We start from the raw sequence: 13,882 nt of genomic DNA, 5'->3' as shown, positions 1-13,882 counted from the left end.
AAAGTATATATAGGGCTACATGGCATAGAGTGTATATGGGGCTACCTGTCATAAAGTGTATATGGGGCTACCTGGCGTAGAGTGTATATGGGGCTACCTGGTGTAAAGTGTATATGGGGCTACATGGTATAGAGTATATATGGGGCTACCTGGCATAAAGTGTATGGGGCTACCTGATGTAAAGTGTATATGGGGCTGCCTAGCGTAAAGTGTACATGGGGCTACCTGGCTTAGAGTGTATTTAGGACTACCTAACATAATGTGTATGTGGGGCTACCTGGCATATTGCGTATATGGGGCTACCTGGTGTAATGCGTATATGGCGCTACCTTGCTTAATGTGTATATGGGCTTACCTGACATAATGTGCATATAGGGTTACCTGCCATAATGTATATAATGGCCTACCTGGCCAAATGTGTATAAGAGGCTCTACTGAGTTGTAATGTGTGTAAGGGGCACCACCATGGCATCATTCAGGTTGCCACTGCAGGGAAAGTGATGGAGCTGGGGTCTGAGGAGGTGAGGGCTGGGGATGGTGATGGGGCTGGGAATGGGGCTGTGGCTGAGGAAGGTTAGGGGGCTGTGGCTGAGGAAGGTTAGGGGGCTGTGGCTGAGGAAGGTGAGGAGACTGGGAGCTGAGGGAGGTGATGGGCTTGGAGCTGAGGAAGGTGATGGAGCTAGGGGGCTGAGGAAGGTAATGGAGCTAGGAGGCTGAGGAAGGTGATGGAGCTGGAGGCTGAGGAAGGTGAAGGGTTGAGGAAGGTGAAGGAGGCTGAAGATTGGGCTGTGGCATGGGAAGATGATGATGGTGGATGTGTCTGGGAGCTGAGGAAGGTGAAGGGGGCTGTAGCTGAAGAAAGTGATTGGGATGTGATTATGTATATATGGTGGGGCATCATGGCATGAGCTTGCTCCGGGTGCTATGGCTACATGCTACACCTCTGCATATGTGTACACATTAAAAAGGGTCATTTAAGTTTCCACTCTACCAATGGTTTATATAATTCATCTATACTTTAATGAAAATGCTGCTTGGCAGAGCTATAAATTAAACTCTGCTTTGATCACGTGTTCCTTGAATAATGTTGTATTTCCAACAGGATGTAGTTGGCATCACAACAATTGCAATGCCTGTCAGAATTCCAATGCTGAAAAGCCGATATTCAGAATGCCGAACGTAAGTATGAGGGGGAGGTTAGGATTAGGCTTTGGGTTGGGTAGACTAGTTAGGGTTAGGCACTAGGGGGTGGGTTAGGGTTAGGCTGTGGAACGGAATTGTTAGGGCCGGGAGGGCAAAGGGTAGGGTTAGTTTACTACACAGGTACTCAAACTCGGTCCTCAGGACCCCACACGGTGCATGTTTTGCATGTCTCCTCACAGAATCTCAAGTGAAATAATTAGTACCACCTGTGTACCTTTTAAAATGTGTCAGTGAGTAATTAATACACCTGTGCACCTGCTGGGTTACCTGCAAAACATGCACAGTGTGGGGTCCTGAGGACCGAGTTTGAGAACCTATGGCTTACTACAAAGAAATGTCAGGATTCTGACCATCAGGATGCCGCTGTCAGTTTCTGACCGTTGGCATCCAGACTGTCGGGATTCTGAACCCAACACTTTCCAACATAGGAAGCACTATCTACAGTATAGTATGTATGTATAAAAACAAAATTGAGTCATCCTAGTTAAACACTAGTAAACTAACCACTGTATATGTATGAATGTCAATGTCAAGTAATATATTCATCTGATAGGACTCATTAGAATCCAGGTAAAGCAGTAACTGTGCACCATGTACAAAATGCAATTGCCGTTATGTCACTGGGACTTTCTTCAAGAAAACCTGGCCATATCAGACAAGAGGGAGGAAATAAGTGTCCTATATTAGTAAATAATCCCCACCAATATTTATGCAGTAATGGCTGCTTTCAGCACATTTCAGTGGCAGAGCTATTTAACACCAGAGATATACAGTAGCTCCTGTGTTAAAGCCATGCACTGCTAAATACCGCCTCTTCTATAGTATGTTGCTGTGGGAACAGGCGTATCAACCAATTCTAGAAGCTCCTTTGGAAAGAGCTGTAGCTTTTCAGATCCCTCAGATCCTTCTGACTTTTTTTCCTGTTTACTGTATGTTAAACATGAACATTGCAAGACAGAATCTGAACCTTTAGCTGCTGTGATCAGCTGTGAAATAACAGGTTTTACCATTTGCTAATAAAGCTGCTGATTGGAGCAGCTGCTCCAGCATGTAAAATAGCCTTGATATTTAATCTCCTGTCTGTTCAAATAGCTCCTATAAGAGACATCAGATATCTGGGAAAATTACTGAAGAATTTTACAGAGACCATTATCTGCCTCTCTGTAACAATGGGTCTGATTCATGTTTGGAAGTAAAGCAAAAATAAGATTTTAAACCTACCGGTAAAAATTTTTCTCGTAGTCCGTTGAGGATGCTGGGGACTCAGTATGGACCATGGGGATAGACGGGCTCCGCAGGAGACATGGGCACTTTAAGAAAGACTTTAGATCTGGGTGTGCACTGGCTCCTCACTCTATGCCCCTCCTCCAGACCTCAGTTAGAGAAACTGTGCCCAGAGGAGACGGACAGTACGAGGAAAGGATTTTTGTTAATCCAAGGGCAAGATACATACCAGCCACACCAATCACACCATATAACTTGTGATATATTAACCAGTTAACAGTATGAAAACAACATAGCATCAGTCCAAGACCGATGAAACAATAACATAACCCTTATGTAAGCAAAACTATATACAAGCCTTGCAGAAGTAGTCCGCACCTGGGACGGGCGCCCAGCATCCTCTACGGACTACGAGAAAAAGATTTAACGGTAGGTTTAAAATCTTATTTTCTCTTACATCCTAGAGAATGCTGGGGACTCCGTAAGGACCATGGGGATTATACCAAAGCTCCCAAATGGGCGGGAGAGTGCGGATGACTCTGCAGCACCGATTGAGCAAACAGGAGGTCCTCCTCAGCCAGGGTATCAAACTTATAGAACTTTGCAAATGTGTTTGAACCCGACTAAGTAGCAGCTCGGCACAGCTGTAGTGCCGAGACCCCTCGGGCAGCCGCCCAAGAAGAGCCCACCTTCCTAGTGGAATGGGCCTTGACCGATTTTGGTAACGGCAATCCCGCCGTAGAATGTGCCTGCTGAAGATTTTGGTAACGGCAATCCCGCCGTAGAATGTGCCTGCTGAATCGTGTTACAGATCCAGCGAGCAATAGTCTGCTTTGAAGCAGGGGCGCCAATCTTGTTGGCTGCATACAGGACAAACAGTGCTTCTGTTTTTCTGACTCTAGCCGTTCTGGCCACGTAAATTTTCAAAGCCCTGACCACATCAAGGGACTCGGAATCCTCCAAGTCACGCGTAGCCACAGGCACCACAATAGGTTGGTTCATATGAAAAGATGACACCACCTTAGGCAGGATTTGTCGGACGGGTCCTCAATTCCACTCTATCCATATGGAAAACCAGAGATAAAGCCGCTAATTCCGACACTCGCCTAGCCGAAGCCAAGGCTAATAACATGACCGCCTTCCAAATTAGATATTTTAACTCCACCGTTTTAAGTGGTTCAAACCAGTGTGACTTAAGGAAACTTAACACCACGTTAAGGTCCCAAGGCGCCACCGGAGGTACAAAAGGAGGCTGAATATGCAGCACTCCCTTCACAAAAGTCTGTACTTCAGGGATAGAAGCCAATTCCTTTTGAAAGAAAATGGATAAGGCCGAAATTTGAACCTTAATAGAGCCTAATTTAAGGCCCAAATTCACTCCAGTTTGTAGGAAGTGAAGGAAGCGGCCCCGATGGAATTCTTCCGTAGGGGCATTCCTGGCCTCACACCAAGAAACATATTTTCGCCATATACTGTGATGTTTAGATGTCACGTCCTTCCTAGCCTTTATTAGCGTAGGAATGACCTTATCTGGAATACCTTTTTCCGCTAGGATCCAGCGTTCAACCGCCATGCCGTCAAACGCAGCCGCGGTAAGTCTTGGAACAGACAGGGCCCCTGTTGCAACAGGTCCTGTCTTAGAGGAAGAGGCCACGGATCTTCTGTGAGCATTTCCTGCAGATCCGGATACTAGGTCCTTCGTGGCCAATCTGGAACAATGAGAATTGTTCTCACTCCTCTTTTTCTTATTATTCTCAACACCTTGGGTATGAGAGGAAGAGGAGGAAATACATAGACCGACCAGAACACCCACGGTGTCACTAGGGCGTCTACAGCTACTTCCTGAGGGTCTCTTGACCTGGCACAATACCTCTGTAGCTTTTTGTTGAGTCGGGACGCCATCATGTCTATCTGGGGCAGTCCCCACTGACTTGCAATCTGTGCGAAGACTTCCTGATGAAGTCCCCACTCTCCCGGATGCAGGTCGTGTCTGCTGAGGAAGTCTGCTTCCCAGTTGTCCAATCCCGGAATGAACACTGCTGACAGTGCGCTTACATGATTCTCCGCCCAGCGAAGAATCCTGGTGGCTTCCGCCATCGCCATTCTGCTCCTTGTGCCGCCTTGGCGGTTTACATGAGCGACTGCGGTGACGTTGTCTGACTGGATCAGAACTGGTTGGTCGCGAAGTAAGGTCTCTGCTTGACGTAGGGCGTTGTATATGGCCCTCAGTTCCAGGATGTTGATGTGAAGACAAGTCTCTTGACTTGACCAAAGACCTTGGAAATTTCTTCCCTGTGTGGCTGCTCCCCAACCTCGGAGGCTCGCGTCCGTGGTCATCAGGATCCAGTCCTGAATGCCGAACCTGCGGCCTTCTAGAAGGTGAGCACTCTGCAGCCACCACAGGAGAGATACCCTGGCCCTGGGGGACAGGGTGATCAACTGATGAATCTGTAGATATGAACCGGACCACTTGTTTCCCAGGACTCGAGTGCAGTGATGCACTGACACCTGTTTTGGTTTCAATAGGTTGCTTACCAGAGTCATGAGTTCCTGGGCCTTTTCTATCGGAAGATAAACCCTTTTCTGGTCCGTATCCAGAATCATGCCCAAGAAAGTCAGACGAGTCGTAGGAACCAACTGCGACTTCGGGATATTGAGAATCCAGCCGTGTTGCTGTAACACCTTCAGTGAAAGTGATACGCTGTTCAGCAACCGCTCTCTTGATCTCACTTTTATGAGGAGATCGTCCAAGTACGGGATAATTGTGAAACCTTGCTTGCGCAGGAGCACCAACATTTCCGCCATTACCTTGGTCTCAGGTACGCCTGATGAGGTGGATAAATGGGAACATGAAGGTATGCATCCTTTATGTCCAGAGATACCATAAAATCTCCCCCTTCCAGGCTGGCGATGACCGCTTTTAGCGATTCCATCTTGAACTTGAACCTTTTCAAGTATAGGTTCAGGGATTTTAAATTTAATATGGGTCTGACCGAACCGTTCGGTTTCGGGACTACAAATAGTTTCGAGTAATATCCCCTTCCTTGTTGAAGCAGGGGAACCTTGACCACCACCTGTTGAAGATACAATTTGTGAATTGCATTTAATACTATCTCCCTTTCCTGGGGAGAAGATGGTAGGGCCGATTTGAAAAACCGGCGAGGAGGCACCTCTTCGAATTCCAGCTTGTAACCCTGAGAAACAATTTCTATTGCCCAGGGATCCACCTGTGAGTGAACCCAGATGTGGCTGAAAATTCGAAGACGTGCCCCCACAGAGGCGGACTCCTTTAGCGGAGCCCCAGCGTCATGCGGTGGATTTTGTAGAGGCCGGGGAGGACTTCTGTTCCTGGGAACTAGCTGTGTTGTGCAGCTTTTTCCCTCTACCCTTACCTCTGGCAAGAAAGGACGCACCTCGTACTTTCTTGTGTCTCTGTGATCGAAAGGACTGCATTTGATAATGTGTTGCTTTCTTAGGATGTGAGGGAATATAAGGCAAAAAATTCGATTTACCAGCTGTAGCTGTGGAGACCAGGTCCGAGAGACCTTCCCCAAACAATTCCTCACCCCTGTAAGGTAAAACCTCCATAAGCCTTTTTGAGTCGGCATCACCTGTCCATTGCCGGGACCATAGGACTCGTCTAGCAGAAATCGACATAGCGTTTATTCTAGAACCCAGTAGACTAATGTCTCTTTGAGCATCTCTCATATATAGGACAGCATCCTTTATATGCCCTAGGGTCAATAAAATATTATCCTTATCTAGGGTCTCAATCTCCGCTGATAAGGTATCTGTCCATGCTGCTACAGCGCTACAAACCCAGGCCGACGCAATTGCCGGTCTGAGTAAGTTACCAGAATGTGTGTAAATGGACTTTAGGGTAATCTCCTGCTTGCGGTCAGCAGGATCCCTGAGGGTAGCCGTATCCTGGGATGGCAGCGCTACCTTTTGTATAAGCATGTCAATGCTTTGTCCACCTTAGGGGAGGATTCCCACCGTATCCTGTCCGTTGGCGGGAAAGGATACGCCATAAGAATCCTTTTGGGAATCTGCAGTTTTTTGTCTGGAGATTCCCAAGCTTTTTCACATAATTCGTTCAACTCATGTGAGGTGGGAAAGGTTACCTCAGGTTTCTTTCCCTTATACATGTGTACCCTCGTGTCAGGGACAGGGGGTTCCTCTGTGATGTGCAAAACATCTTTTATTGCAATAATCATATATTGAATACATTTAGCAAATTTTGGCTGTAGCTTTGCCTCATCGTAGTCGACACTGGAGTCAGAATCCGTGTCGGTATCTGTGTCAACTATTTGGGATAGTGGGCGCTTTTGAGACCCTGAAGGTCCCTGCGACATAGGGACAGGCATGGGTTGACTTCCTGACTGTTTCCTAGCTTCAGCTGTGTCTAATCTTTTGTGCAATAAATTTACATTAGCACTTAAAACATTCCACATATCCATCCAGTCAGGTGTCGGCGTTGTCGACGAAGACACCACATTCATTTGCTCCCGCTCCTCTCTAGGAGAGCCTTCTACCTCAGACATGTCGACACACGCATACCGACACACCATACACTCAGGGAATCATCTTATCTGAAGACAGTTCCCCCACAAGGCCCTTTGGAGAGACAGAGAGAGAGTATGCCAGCACACACCCCAGCGCTATATGACCCAGGAAAAAAACACAATAATTTTACGTTTACCCAGTAGCGCTGTATTCACATATATATATATATATATATATATATATATATATATATATGCGCCTAATTATGTGCCCCCCCTCTTCTTTAAAACCCTCTTTCTACCGTGGTATAAGCAGGGGAGAGTCCGGGGAGCTTCCTCTCTGCTGTGCTGTGGAGAAAATGGCACTGGTGAGTGCTGAGGGAGAAGCCCCGCCCCCTCGGCGGCGGGCTTCTGTCCCGCTCAAATACAGTAAAAATTGGCGGGGCTCATATATATACAGTGCCCAGCTGTATATATATTTATTTTTGCCAAAGAGAGGTTTATATGCTGCCCAGGGCGCCCCCCCTGCGCCCTGCACCCTTACAGTGACTGCCGTGTGTGAGGTGTATGAGAGCAATGGCGCACAGCTTTACTGCTGTGCGTTACCTCAGTGAAGATCATGAAGTCTTCTGCCGCCTCTGTAGTCTTCTTTTCTTCTCATACTCACCCGGCTTCTATCTTCCGGCTATGTGAGGAGGACGGCGGCGCGGCTCCGGGACGAACTCCAGGGTGAGACCTGTGTTCCGACTCCCTCTGGAGCTAATGGTGTCCAGTAGCCTAAGAAGCAGAGCCTTGAAACTCACAGAAGTAGGTCTGCTTCTCTCCCCTCAGTCCCTCGATGCAGGGAGTCTGTTGCCAGCAGGCTCCCTGAAAATAAAAAACCTAACAAATATACTTTCTGACAGGAAACTCAGGAGAGCTCCCTGAAAAGCACCCAGTCTCCTCTTGGCACAGTAGTAAACTGAGGTCTGGAGGAGGGGCATAGAGGGAGGAGCCAGTGCACACCCAGATCTAAAGTCTTTCTTAAAGTGCCCATGTCTCCTGCGGAGCCCGTCTATCCCCATGGTCCTTACGGAGTCCCCAGCATCCTCTAGGACGTAAGAGAAAAAGCAAGCAACTAGCAAAACTATATTACACTGCAAGTGGGGCAGATGTAACAAGTGCAGAGAGATTTAGATTTGGGTGGGTTTATTTTTCTGTGCAGGGTAAATACTGGCTGCTTTTGCATGTAGCCCACAAATACTGGACAGCTTTATTTTTACACTGCAATTTTGAAATCAGTTTGAACACAGTCCACCTGCAATTAGAAGTAATTTAACATTACTAAGATGTCTGGAAACATGAATCAAAAACTAAATAGAAGATTAAAATAAACTGTAACGTTCAAAATAACAATATATATGTGTATATATATATATATATATATATATACTGTCAATATATATGTATATACAGTATATATATTTTCTCTAAATAAAAAAAAGCCATGTCTACTGTATATAACTTATTTTCTTTAAAGCCAATTCAAACTTTATTAACACATTCTTTGTGTCACAGATGCATTATGCATGTCACAAACTCATGAAGTAATTTGAAATATCTTGTCTTAGCTTAGGTTCAAAGTATCAAGTTTTTTCAGCAGAATATTATTATAGAAATAAATGTACCAAAATCAGTGATAAAAAAATATACAAAAATAGCAAAGTTGCTCTGTTATACCAGTTTCAATGCCCTTATTCTAAAATGTTCAAAATAAATCCAGCAAATGAAATTAGTTAACTTGATGATATCTCATTGGGCACTATGTTTGCTTTCCAGAGTCCACAGCTGAAGTTATAATTAAAAACGGACCTTACAGGAATATTTATTACCTTGGTCCTGTATGCCAAAAGTGTTGCTGAAGAGAAACAACCAATTAGAATGCACAGCATAAATTGTTATTTTTTTATTGTAAATCTACTTTTGTGTATTATGTGGCAAAACCGTTACTGGACAATACTAATCAAACCATTTACAATTAACAATATAGTTAATTTACCTGTCTTAATAGTTAATGCAGTTTTTACAATGTGTTACATGTAAAATATGTCTCTTTTATACTTTAGAACCATATTAATCATTGCAGTAATGTCTCACAGAAAGTATGTTACAGCATCCTTAAAGAAATGTCTCCATCCCTACATTCGCCATGTGTGTTGTTGATGTGTCATAAAAACTATGCTATTACAGGGTAGCATTATTCTTGGGTCTATAATTCAGATCTTATTTACTGTGGTATCACTGTTCTCAGAGAACTTGCTTATTCAATGTAGAATATATCTCAGGGACTGCTCTCTTGACAGAATACCACAATTCCATCATGGAAAGCTTTTTTATTTTTCTATTTTTGGCTACTTTCCCTTAGGTAATATATTTGTTGCAATTTACTACGTTATCCCCCCCCCCTCCCCAAGAAAATAAAATAAAGTACCTAAATATAAATAACTATTACCTAGATAAAAAAAAGCGGTAACCTTAAAAATAGTAAAAATTTAAATCATGATTTGTTTCCTACATAAATCTTATGTTTTTATTTTTGTATTAGTAAGAATTTTTTTTAATAGGGAAACAATTACATTTCTGTATCCCTTAGAGACAAAACTTCAGAATCATAAGCTCCACCCATCTCTCCATTTGGGGAATTATAAAGATGTAGAAAAACCTACAGCTAGAGCCTTTCATTTGGCCGCACAGTCACACATGCCACGCCGAGCTGTGGCTTAGTATGCCGTCGATGTATTCCTATGGGCACACTTACTTAGACGCATATGTGCATCCTAGTCATGGGCAAACTTGCCACACCTCGATTGCCGCAAATATGGAAAACTGCAGGCTAGATGAGTGTGGATACATCTGTGCACAAAATCAAATTTAAGAACAAAACAACAGAGTTGACAAAGAACTGTAATTTGTGTTTCCAATTCTACAATAGTAAACTAGTAAAGAGACATGTTTTTGTAGAATATAAATACTGATGTTCTTTCTTATGGTCGTACTTATTATGAATTGCATTCTTACCTGAAAATAAAGTTTCCTTATTGCCACAATTCATGACAATAAGCAATATTTGTTATCCTAAATGTATAATTGTAGAGTAGCTAAGACAGGTTCTTTGATATGCAACCACTTTACTGTCTAGTTCAGACCCCTCTTACTCTACTGTTAGTGCATGTGCAAGTAGACAGCACTGGGGATGGATCACTCCCCCAAAAAATCTGCAGTATGTAGCCTATAGGTTACAATGGCTAACATCATCTGAAGATGGGTTAGCAACCAGGGCCAAACTCCTGAATGCTTCTCATTCCAGAGCTTGCTAAATTTACCAATTATACTGCCCCCATAGAAACCTATGGGGCTGTTCTTGTGAACAACTACCGAGGGACCACAGCAGGTACTGTATCTCCATAATTTGATCTCCTCTTCTAACATATTGTGAATGCTTAATTTTTGCCGATATCCCACAAAATTGTGTTAATTATTTAACCCAAAGTATAATTTGCCTTGCTATTCCCTGAATTGTCCTTTTACTACTGCAGGTCTTTTTTCACTGCTCTTGGAACAAAGATTTCAGGGTAGAGCAAAGTGTGGCTCTTTGTGCATTTTTCAGATACAGCAGGGTGGCTGCCAGTGTTCCCATATGTATCAAAAGCGAGATATCTTTCCCACTTGTATCTTCAATCACATTGCTACTGTAGTCTCAGATTTACTCTACCCAGGATCTTACAGTGTACATCTTGTGTTTAACTAATTTCCACTTTCTCAGAGATTCCACTGTAAATAGGAATTTGATATATTGCGTATTTGCTTTAGCTGTCCCACCTGTCATAGAAGGATTATGGAGAAAATTGTGAATTAAAGCAATATATTAGACCATTTGGGAGAAATCCCCGAAAACAGTTTTGATTACCACAAAAATGAAATTGGCCTGAAATGTAAGAAGGGGTGATGGCTGGTCTAGTAGTGCTATAACAGTGAAATCAGCAGCATGTGATCCCCCATTATAATTGTACACAGATGTAACATGCTCATCATGAAGCTGAATTCTCTAAGGGAATGTGGCCTGCAAAAAAAGTGCAAATCCCTTGACAACAACAGCGCTAGACTAAAAAGAATAAATAAATAAATAAATAAATAAAAAATCATGTCAAGGGAGATGCACTTGCCCCAACTAGTTTAGGCTGATATTCACTTTGGCACAAGTTTTTTTTTTTTAAATTCTATATCAGATCATCAGATTATTATTAGAGATGTGTGCGAAGCCTCGTATTTTGGTTCTAATTTCATGGTCGTATTTTGGTTTTAGTTTTACAAAACCACCCTCAAGTGTTTTGGTTCAGAATTCGGATTTAAAATCCAAATCTTTGGTTTTGGATTTCTTGAAAATGGTTAAAAACCACTAAAATCATTTAATTTTTGCAGTCCAAAACTCAAAATTCGTATTTAAAATTCAAATTCCAAACAGCGGGAAGATCCAAACAGAGACTTGGTTCAGTTCGGATCTCCTTAGATCTGGACTAGGTTTTAGTTTGGTTAGTTCGGTTCAGATCCACAAAATTCACGTGTGTTCTGATTTTTAGAGAACCATACCACACATCTGTAATTATAAACATATAATACATTTTACTCATTCAGATACATTGAATATACTGTACTATGCTGAGTTACAAATATTTTTAAGATGCAGTAAATGTGACTCAGAATATATACATATAATTTTGTCTTTTTAGTTTTTTAACAACTTTTGTCTGCATTTTAAACACACATTAGTACAAATAAGCTATCAACTCTTACTGTATGATAAAGATAAAGACTTGGCGCTTTCAGTTATTAATTTACACAAAAAATAAATAAAAATACACACAGGTTCCTCAGCTGCTGCTTATTAAAGGGATATTCAACCCTTTTTAGATACAAAGAACATAGGAACACTATAACAGCGCTTAATGAAGAAAAGGGTGTATTTTATTTATACAGAAATTCATATAGAATATATATACAGTACTGTATATAAAACAACAAATATTCACACTAGAAAGCACCAGCCGGTGTCAACATTAAAAATGATTAAAACAGTCCATGTCCAGTCAGCTAGTAGTAGTTCAGATATTAGTACTTAGAAAAATAATTTTTATGCCTCAGTTTAGTTCAGTTAGTATTAATGAGCATGATTTCCACAGTGCTGTTTGGTTAGTATATCATTAATTACAGGCATGCAGTAACTTGTGAATAAGTTAGAGGCTAAAAGAAATCATTCATCACAGCTTGATCACCTGTTTTGATAGTTATTTGTGCCATATGTGGAGTGTCCATTTTTTCAAAATGATAAACACATACGGGTTATATTGCTGTGGATTTTTGGACCAGTACCAGATGCCTCTGTAGTGCCTTCTTACGCGTTTCTCCACCTGTCTGTCTATCAGCGGCTTCCTCAAAGAAAAATAAAGCACTGTCTTACTTTATGAGCACTATTTTGGATTAGGCATGATGCATTTATACACTAATAATTCCTATGTTATAAAACAATGACATTTACTGTCATCATACAGCAGGAAGTGAGAAGATTCTAACTTCCATTTGTAGGGAAGAGTGAAAAAACTTACTTTATAATGAACATCGGACGGACACTAGAAAGAAAAGTTAATTCAGACATGGAACCCTTGGTAAAAGCCTAACTTGCCTTCAAAACCTCTTCCTCCAACCTATGACCCTAATGTTCCTATATTATTTGTACTAAGGGAGTTATACAGAGTTGTTAGTAAACCCAAAAAGTTAGCAATTGGGTAAAACCATGTGCACTGCAGGTGAGGCAAAAGTAACAGCCAGTATTCACTCTGCACAGACACAATATAACCCACCCAAATCTAACTCTCTCTGCACATGTTACATCTGCTCCACCTGCAGTGCAACATGGTTTTGCACAATTGCTTACTTTTTTGATTTGCTAACAGCTCTGAATGACCCCCTAAGTCTCACATTCCCTAATATTTGCTTGTATTAAATAAGGTGGCAAGTAATAACCAGGTATTCAGCATATTAGATACAACAATACTACATTGGAGGCTGCAGCTGTAGGTTTCCTGCAATAACCTCATTTGGTTACTGATTCTATTCATACAATTACAGCACATCCACATTATAAAACCTAGTCTGTAAGTTATCTATTTATATGAAAAAACACATGCTTTATTTATTCTCAGCATTAGGTCACATACGGTATACTATATTTAGGGCAAACACGATGAGCAACTGACAGAAGAAATAAGAATACAAACAGTAGAACTGACCTGACAATGTCAAATACAAATATAATATATAGATACTCACATGAGCATGACTGCAAATACAGATTGCTTACACAAATATCTGTTGATTTAACTGCTTCACGGCCCTACAAACTTAATGTGGAAAAGAAAAATGAAAGGTTCCCTCTGTGGCTGTCTGTTCATTATGGACCGTATGATCAGTGTAATAGATAGCAAATCACAGAAGGTCATCTCCTCTATTAAAATTGTAGGCATGCTCAAGGTTCTCGCTTAATTGCTTCTGGCCTTATGATTCTTTGTATTAGACAAATCACAATCTGAACTGCCACGAGAATCATAATTCACCATGCAGTTTATCCCCTCAGACTTGATTGAATTCAATAATGTGTTTGCTTGTATCTCAGTCTTGTGATTAGATTTCTGGGTTCCTCCGGACAATACCTGCACATTGGAATTCCGGAGACGCTAAAAAGTAAAGGTATAAACTTGCCGGATTAAGGTCAATTACAAGAGTGTCTGAAAATGAACTGTAGATTGAATATAAACTAAGTACTAATGTCACACATACATAATGTCTTGGGACAGGTTGTGTAGTGGTTGTTTTTATTTGTTTCTGCTTCAGTTTCTTACACCATTGTTTGAAAAGCA

Source organism: Pseudophryne corroboree, chromosome 3 (genome assembly GCF_028390025.1).
Source record: "Pseudophryne corroboree isolate aPseCor3 chromosome 3, aPseCor3.hap2, whole genome shotgun sequence".
Taxonomy (NCBI): domain Eukaryota; kingdom Metazoa; phylum Chordata; class Amphibia; order Anura; family Myobatrachidae; genus Pseudophryne; species Pseudophryne corroboree.
Note: the sequence above shows the minus strand (reverse complement) of the source record.